This window comes from Bidens hawaiensis, unplaced genomic scaffold (genome assembly GCF_021521415.1).
Source record: "Bidens hawaiensis isolate Kalapana, Puna unplaced genomic scaffold, B.hawaiensis_p1.1 tig00027449_1, whole genome shotgun sequence".
NCBI classification, from domain to species: Eukaryota; Viridiplantae; Streptophyta; class Magnoliopsida; order Asterales; family Asteraceae; genus Bidens; species Bidens hawaiensis.
In genome coordinates, this window is record NW_027494443.1 from 2,351 (window position 1) to 11,739 (window position 9,389).

At 37.0% G+C, this 9,389-nt stretch overlaps 1 pseudogene across 1 annotated transcript; it reads left to right on the forward strand.

Moving 5' to 3' along the window:
- Positions 1-542: 542 nt before the first annotated feature.
- Positions 543-5,968, forward strand: LOC143575453 (ATP-dependent zinc metalloprotease FTSH 2, chloroplastic-like; annotated as a pseudogene). The gene is made up of 5 exons (XR_013142760.1): positions 543-564; positions 1,067-2,227; positions 3,050-3,363; positions 4,623-4,863; positions 5,470-5,968. The product of XR_013142760.1 is annotated as an ATP-dependent zinc metalloprotease FTSH 2, chloroplastic-like (transcript).
- The last annotated feature ends 3,421 nt before the right edge of the window (positions 5,969-9,389 follow it).

Consider the following 9,389-nt stretch of genomic DNA (forward strand, 5'->3'; position numbering starts at 1 on the left):
GTACGCGGTCCCCATTGGCTAAAGGTAGCCCGAGCCAGCCACTAGTTCGGACGGACGAAGCCCCTTACGGTCCACCTATTGAGGGATTCACCGGATAAAACCCGACCCCACGCCCACCAAATGGCACGACAGTGAGGAGCCGGTAAAACCGAGTGAGATCAGGACTCGAACCATGACAAGCCATGGTCATCCCTCATATCTCCCATATAAATTGGTGATAGTGAGGTTTAAACCCCTTACCTTTCACTAGTCTAGTGAGTACTAGTCACAACCAATTTATTCCAAACAAATTTAAAGAGTTAAAAACAAATGAAAAGAAAAAAATCAGAATCAATATAAACCAGGGAAAAAATAAAAATAAAATAATAATAATAATAATAATAATAGAAGAACGAAGAGAGACGTGGGATAATTGGAATTGAGCAATAAATTTAAACATCCATAGAAGAACACGTATTCATCTCCAAACCACATCCCATCCCATCCCCATATCACTCACTCATTCTCTCTAATCCTTTCCTTTCTCCCAAAACAAAATCAACTTCCAGTTTCACTTCGTCCATCCTCAACACAGGTACTCTAGGGTTTCTTCTTCTTCTGATTGATTGTTTGTTAGCTGTAACTGTTTTCCTTTTCATTCATTTTATAATTGGGGCCGGAGATCTACTACTGTTACGGACCACCTAAAGTTATTATTATTATTATTGCAAGCAAAGCAAATTGTGTTGCTATTATTAGATAGAGAGATAGATGTTTTGCTTCAATTCTATCGAGTAAGGCACACCTGTATCTGTATGTATATATTACTACAGTATTATTTTAGCCTCCTTGTATCAGTACCTATATACCATCACATTATTCTTTGCTTATTGCTACTTCCTTCCTATATTAACTCATTTACAACTGAAAACTTCCCCAATTTTCTCTATTTGCATATTCTTATTTACATTTATCTACTCTTGTTATTTACTTTACCTCTCCATTTTGCCATATTTCAATTCTTGGCATTTAAGGTCAGAATAATACTAATCTAAACTTTGTTGAATTTCAATAATGTTCTTGTCACAGGATTCTCTAAAATGGCTGCATCCTCAGCATGCATTGTTGGAAATTGTTTATCCACTAAAACAAACATAAACAAGCAGTTCCACCTTCCGTCTCTTCACAAGGTTCAAAAAACAGCTATAAAAGCTTCTCTTGGAAACACTCAGCATGAAGGAAGAAGAGGGTTTTTGAAACTATTGTTCGCTAACACGGGCCTCGTGGGCTCCACTTTGTTAACAGGTGGAGCCGCTTCCGCTGATGAACAAGGCGTTTCTAATTCAAGAATGTCTTACTCTAGATTCTTGGAGTATCTAGACAAAGACAGAGTCAACAAAGTTGACTTGTTCGAAAACGGAACGATCGCTATCGTTGAGGCGGTTTCACCCGAATTAGGAAACCGGGTTCAACGAGTCCGGGTCCAACTCCCGGGTCTCAGTCAAGAACTTCTTCAAAAGTTCAGAGAGAAAAATATAGACTTTGCAGCTCATAACGCGCAAGAGGATTCGGGTTCATTTTTGTTTAACTTAATCGGCAATCTAGCGTTCCCGTTAATCTTAATCGGTGGTCTGTTTCTCTTATCAAGACGTTCCGGTGGTGGAATGGGCGGTCCAGGCAGCCCAGGGAATCCGCTTGCGTTCGGTCAGTCGAAAGCCAAGTTTCAAATGGAACCGAACACGGGTGTCACGTTGATGATGTGGCGGGTGTAGACGAAGCGAAGCAGGATTTTATGGAAGTCGTTGAGTTTTTAAAGAAACCCGAGCGGTTTACTGCGGTCGGTGCGCGGATCCCAAAAGGTGTGCTTCTTGTGGGTCCACCAGGAACCGGGAAAACATTACTAGCTAAAGCTATTGCTGGTGAAGCGGGTGTTCCGTTTTTCTCGATTTCCGGGTCGGAGTTTGTTGAGATGTTTGTTGGTGTTGGTGCATCGAGGGTTCGGGATCTGTTTAAAAAGGCGAAAGAGAACGCGCCGTGTATTGTGTTTGTTGATGAAATTGATGCGGTTGGGAGACAAAGAGGGACGGGTATTGGTGGTGGGAATGATGAACGAGAACAAACGCTTAACCAACTTTTAACTGAAATGGATGGGTTTGAAGGTAACACTGGTATTATTGTGGTTGCAGCTACTAACCGTGCAGATATTTTGGACTCCGCATTATTGAGACCTGGAAGATTTGATAGACAGGTACTTCATATAATTTTTAATAAGATGTTAAATGTTGTTGAAGTTGCATGGTTATTAGACCTATAAACAAACCGAAAGTTAAGTGAATGGTTCGTGAACTATCTGGTCGGAAGTTTGTTTATGTTCGTCTTTTGATAAAATGAGTGTACAAGAACAAAAATGTTTTGTTCATATAGTTAAATGAACAAACATTAACACATGTCTCGTTCGTTCATTTATGTTCATGATTTAAAATTTGTTTGTGTTTGTTAATAAACGAACGGACATGAACAAAGAGTTTTGTTTATTGACTTAAGCGAATGAACATTAACACATGTTTCATTCGTTCATTTATGTTCATGAATTTTGGTTCATTTACCTAACGGACATGAACGAAAAATTTTGGTCTACTTTTAATAACTTTTTAGACCCAACACATAACCTTACTTCTAATTCGCTTAACTTGGATATTTTCATTCATCAATGGTCAGTTATGTTCATTCGTTTACGTTCGTGAAGCGTTTGTTTATACTGTTAACATAATGAACATAAACGAACACGGACATATTAATTTTCTCAACCAATGAACATGAAAAACCCGTTTGTTTAATGATTCGTGTCCAGTCGTGTGTTCGGTTAAAGTTGAACGAACATGAACATGCTCCGTTCGTATACTTTTGGTTCGTTTACAAGCCTAATCGTTTTAGCAACACTTTTCAAAAGTTGGGTAGGGTTTATCTCAATTTCAAATGTTTAAAAATGAAGTGAAAATGTGTTGCTGTAAACTGTAATTTTGTGACAAGTGGCAGTTAGTTGCTAAACTTGAAAATAATCTGGTGTCAGGTATCGGTTGATGTTCCAGATGTTAAGGGAAGAACCGAGATCTTAAAAGTACATGCTGGCAATAAGAAGTTTGACAAGGATGTGTCTCTTGAGGTGATTGCCATGAGGACCCCTGGATTCAGTGGTGCTGACCTGGCAAATCTCCTAAACGAAGCCGCTATATTAGCGGGCCGACGTGCAAAAACCGCAATTTCATCCAAAGAAATTGATGATTCCATTGACCGAATTGTTGCAGGAATGGAAGGAACCGTTATGACAGATGGCAAAAGCAAAAGCCTCGTTGCCTACCATGAAGTGGGCCATGCCATTTGCGGGTGAGTTGACATGGGTTGACTTGTTTAAAGATAATTAATTATGATTACAAAACAATATTCTTTAGGAGTAATTTCATATATACCCTTACAAACTAGTAAAATGTTATATATACCTTTGCAAACTAGTAGAATGTTATATATACCCTTACAAACTTGTAAAGTTTCATATATACCCAACGAAAACTAAAAATATCATATATACACAACTTTAATGAATTTTTTACTTAATGACCTTTCTATCTCTTTTCCATTATATTTACTCAAATCCTTTTTTTTATTTGGATTTTGATCAATATCGACAACATATCTTGAGAGAACTGTTGTTTATGGGTAAAAATATAAAAATTGAAGTTTAAATTGATTAAAAAAATTTAAGCTAAAAATAAGTGAATAAAAAAATTGAAGTTGAAGATGGGCATATATGAAATATTAAAGTTTTAGATAATAAGGGTAAATGGTCATTTTTTTAATGAATTGGGTGTATTTAGTATTTACCTACTTTGTAAGGGCGTATATGATATATTTGGTGATGCATGGATATATACGATTAGGGGTGGCAATCTTGACACATGGGTTGTATCAAAATGTATAAGATGTGTTAGAATGGGTCAAACTAAAAAAAGAAAATGATTGAAACGGGTCAAAACAGGTTGATATTTCTCGGGTTTTTTTTTTTTTTTTTTTTTTTTAATGGAATGAGAAAAACGGAGGAAACTTTTTGGTATTTTTACTTTTTAAGTTTTTGATTTATATTCCGAGTTATAATTTTTTTAATTATTTTTTTTGAATTTTTTGGTGAGGGGTATTGAAATAGGTCAAAATGGGTTGAGATTTCAAAAATCCTTACCAAAAAATTCAAAAAAAATAATTAAAAAATTATAACTCGAAATATAAATCAAAAACCACAAAAGTAAAAATACCAAAAAGTTTCTTCCGTTTTTTTCATTCCATTAAAAAATATAAAAAACCCGAGAAATGTCAACCCGTTTTGACCCGTTTCAATCATTTTCTTTTTTTAGTTTGACCCATTCTAACCCATCTTATACATTTTGATACAACCCATTCAACCCATGGGTCAAGATTGCCACCCCTATATACGATATTAACCAAGTTTGTAGGAGTATATATGAAATTGTCCCCGCAAACATGTAAAATGTCATATATACCCTTACAAAGTTGTAAATGTTATATATACCCAATCAAACTAAAAATATTGTTTACATAATGTGTGTATTAGTGTATATTTTGGTTGTGTACAGGACTCTAACACCAGGGCATGATGCGGTCCAGAAGGTGACCCTTGTTCCGCGTGGTCAAGCAAGAGGGTTGACCTGGTTCATACCATCAGATGACCCGACATTGATATCCAAACAACAACTGTTTGCACGGATTGTTGGTGGTCTAGGTGGCAGAGCTGCTGAAGAAGTCATCTTCGGTGAGCCCGAGGTGACCACAGGTGCAGCTGGTGATCTCCAGCAGATCACTGGTCTGGCCAAGCAGGTAATAATATGACCACTATACACTTTCCCCTTACAGTTTAAGAAGTTATATAATACACTTTCTCCTCGCACTTAAAATATTGTTCAATTATATGAGCATTATACCCTTCACTTCTCCTAACACCTTGAAATCAATTTATAATATGACCATTATAGTCTTCACTTTCTCCTGACACTTCAAAATTAATTTATAATATGACCATAATACCCTTCATGTTCTCCTTACATTCCATACTCAGATCATAATGCATGTTTTATCAATGATATAATTCTTTTGCATCTAAACAATGGTGTATTTACGGGTGTGAATTTCTGGCACAAAATTCGCATGTTTGGTTTGGTATAAACGGACTCAGGTCGAAACCGTGAACCCTCTTAGCTAAATGGGCCGTGTTTGTATCAACCTGGTGGGTTGACTCGTTTGACCTGTTTATAGACTATGTGAACCCGCAAACACAACCCATTTTAAACCGCTAGCCCGCTAGGTATAAATGATAGTATGTTTTTTTTGTTTGGTAAATATGATATTATACCAAGTTTTAAAAGTATATATGAAAATTTCCATTTTTATGAATATTTTGAATAAAAAGGTCCTTAAAATGTGCAGATGGTGGTGACATTTGGGATGTCAGAAATCGGGCCTTGGTCACTAATGGACGGGTCAGGCCAAAGTCAAGATGTGATAATGAGAATGATGGCTAGAAACTCGATGTCTGAAAAACTTGCAGAAGACATCGATAGCGCGATCAAGAAGCTTTCTGATAGCGCGTATGAAATTGCATTGAGTCATATTAGAAACAACCGTGAAGCAATTGACAAGATTGTCGAGGTTCTTATTGAGAAAGAAACAATGAGCGGTGATGAGTTTCGGGCCATCCTTTCTGAATTTGTTGAAATTCCTGTTGAGAACCAGGTTGCTCCTGCTACTCCGACTCCGGTTAGCGTATGATAGAATTGGTATGATGTGTTTGTATAATTGTTGATCACAGTTTTTTGGTTTGTAGTATACTGTAATACGTGCATGCATATAAAAGACGGTTGTTGCTTCTGTTTAATGTTTCAAGTCATCTGTAATAAATAAATAAATAAATAGCATTTTGAGCATATCTAAAAGAAAATAATCATTTGATTGTTGCAAATGATAAGAAAAGAAAGGTTTGATTAAAAGTCCTGTTATTTAACTATGGTATCCATTTTATTGTGAACATACCTTAAGACTTTATGTTCTTTGTGAGACAATCCAATCACTGTTGTAGCAAAAACACACCCGGTTAGAGTTGATGACTTATTTAATGTGAGACCCTAAACAATCACATGTTAGCAATGTTATATGATGTATCTTTTGCACCTAAAACCGAAAACGCCAGTGACCAAGAAGCTTTAAATTTGTGACATCAAGTTGGTAGTGAATGGTAAGAGCCAACATTACTAAAAGAAATAAGGCAACAATCGATAAAGTTTTTGAATTGATATGATAAGATGTTCCCAGTTCCCACATTGCAATTAATCCCATCAAGTGGTTGACATGATATGATGAATCATCCACACACTAGATAGCTTTTATAGGTCAGTAACCTTTACTTGTAAAAATATAGTAAATTGAGTTTTTTTAAACGACAAACAAAACCAAAGTTGATTAACCGGAAACAAAATATTTACAACCTGGGTCTAGCAAACCAATCCATCGAAACACCCAATCTCAATAGACAAATTCACTGATTACAAGTTAACCACACCAACCATCCCTTGTTGACGTTAACCTCCCCGACCTAATTTTAATCTACAGATAACTAAACGCCTTAGTTTCTCCTACTATCTCGGGGTAAAAGGTAATAAGAGAGAGTTGAGAGTATTAGATGCTAAATCCTTTACTATTTGGAGGTATGTTGGTATATATAGCCGTTGGAGGAGAGAGAGGATTTTGCCAACTGCCTTGTCAGGCTATCCACCAATCATACTCCTTGCACGCGTGTCACAGGAAGTTGGTGGGCGTCGTGGCCATTTAAAGTTGAAATGTCGTACTATGTAGTACTATTGAATATGTGTTGTTAATCCCTTATTGGTTTTACGTCATTTACGATGAATATCCTTCCTTTTTGCATCATGCTCGTAGAGATCTTTGGCGCTTCCATTCCAGATGTATCAGAGAATGTTTGTTTATAAGGACATGTTCATCGCTCTGGCGTTATAGTTTCTGCATGGCGCCTAACCCTTATAACCGGCGGGAGTATATATTATGTGTTTAGGGGTGGGTTTCATACCCTACCTCTACAAACCCCCCAGTCCAATGTTGCCTTTTTAAATAAGGGGGACTGTGGACTGATTGGGTTTGTCCCCGTACCTTAGGCTTTTATTAGTTGGTAGTTGTTACCCGTCTCTTGGCGGAGTCTATTTTGGTGGGAGGTTATTGTAAACCGTCCTTTGACGGAGCTTATTTTGGTGGGAGGTTATTACAAACCATCCCTTGGCGGAGCCTATTTTGACGGGAGGTTATTGCAAACCGTCCCTTGGCGGAGCCTATTTTGGCGGGAGGTTATTGCAAACCGTCCCTTGGCGGAGCTATTTTGGCGGGAGGTTATTGTAAACTGTCCCTTGGCGGAGCCTGTCAAGACTGATCTATCAACCATAACAATCAGTCTCGTAACCAACAACTGCGTGTTGACAAAATGGTTACGAGTGCTGCTTTTGTGAAGATCCAATGAACATTAGAGGCAGAATCAATAATGTTCAAATTGTTGTTAATACGAATAGAAAAGTGACAAACACACAACGTAACTCAAAAGATTTCCATTAATATTGTGAAGGATACAATGAAAATCGATTAGGGTTTCTAGGTGGAATGTTTGTATTATCTGGCAGCTTTTCCATACAAAGGTATTCTTTTTCAGGAAATGGCAGCCGTCAAATCACAATATTCGCTCTGTGTCCTCTGTCATAAGTGTTCCCTAAAGTTTCCTTAAATAGGCACACGTGACATCTTCTAGAAACCCTAATGATTGATACATAACATATTCAAACGTATTAAAAAATATTACAAGTGTAAAAAGGTATTCGAGTAAGCTTTTATCCTTGTCGAGCAGACCTTTGTAACCTTAAGTGTGCTTGGAACGGTTCTCTAAGTAAGCTTTTACTTGGAATGTTTTCCTTAGAAAATATTCTTCAAGCAGACTTCAAACTAAGCAGACTTCAAACTTCTGATAATATCAAACTTTGCTCGATATAAATCCTACGAGCAAACTTGTTCTTCTTAGATCCCTTCAACCTTTTGTTACTTAACTTATTTGAACAAGTTAAGTGTGCTGGTGACATTGTAGCTTGCTCGAGGTTGAACCTTGCTCGTTGGAAGTCCTTAGTAATTTCTTCAATAACTTCCTTCAAGTATGCTGGGACCACTATTTATTAAACTGAGAGAGCTTGAGTTTAAGCTTAATCTTAATACGCTAATCAATTCAAACCGATTGATATATAGGATCTAGTTATGTGATATGTGTAGGTGATTAGCAATAGATTAATAGGAACGAAGTGTTGAGTAGTAAATTAGACAGAGTAATGGCTTGAGAGAAATAATCATAAACACTTATTTAATTATGAGGCTATGAACAACCTATATATAGAAGACGATTGCCATTCGTTACACATTTCATAATGAATGGCCTTCATTCGTCTTCGTTACATTTAATAACAAAATGGTATAGCGAATGAGTCATTCGCTATACCCCTTTCATCAACATTCCATGACGAATGGCTATGTATCAATAAAGATTAAGGTCCATTCATTAAACATCCTTAACGAATGGACACGAATAACTTAAATAACTATCATTCGTTAAACATGCTAAAAAATGATAACATAAAGTTAAAGAATTGGCTGATAATTACTAAGATACCCTTACATTAAAATAATAATATATTACAAATGATTACAAATACTCGAGATGACCAAAACCGTTCACTAACAAACACCCCATCGTCTCGTGCTCTTTGTCTTTAAATTACTTGAATCACTTAGACTTCCAATCAGCACAACTATGAACCCCTAACGCGTGACATGCACGAACAACACATTGGAATTGCATAGCTCGATCATAGTCTTCACGTCTTGCAAAAAGTATCTTGTTCTCGAACAACACTGCATTGTCTGTTTCAGATAAATTAACGAACCACATAGGGTATGTAACTCATATAAAGTTAGTCTTCAGACCTCTGCCCAAAACAATGACCACCTCGCCCGTTTTGTTGTCGTAGTACCACCGGTTAAATGACAGATGAAGATCTTGCGGAAAGGTCTTCACCGGTACTCGCTTCATAGTCTTTGGCGGTTTTACTTTAAGTACAAGCTTCCTCCAACCAGTACGAGGATCAATCTCATTAATGTACTTCATGGTTGGCACCTGCGGTTTAAAAAACTTAAACCCGTACTGACCTCAAAGAGCAAATGTTGATGAAACCATCATGCTAATTGATTTCCACCACTGTTAATGAATGGCTAATTGGCGAGCATCCGCACGTCCCACCTCGGAAGTGATA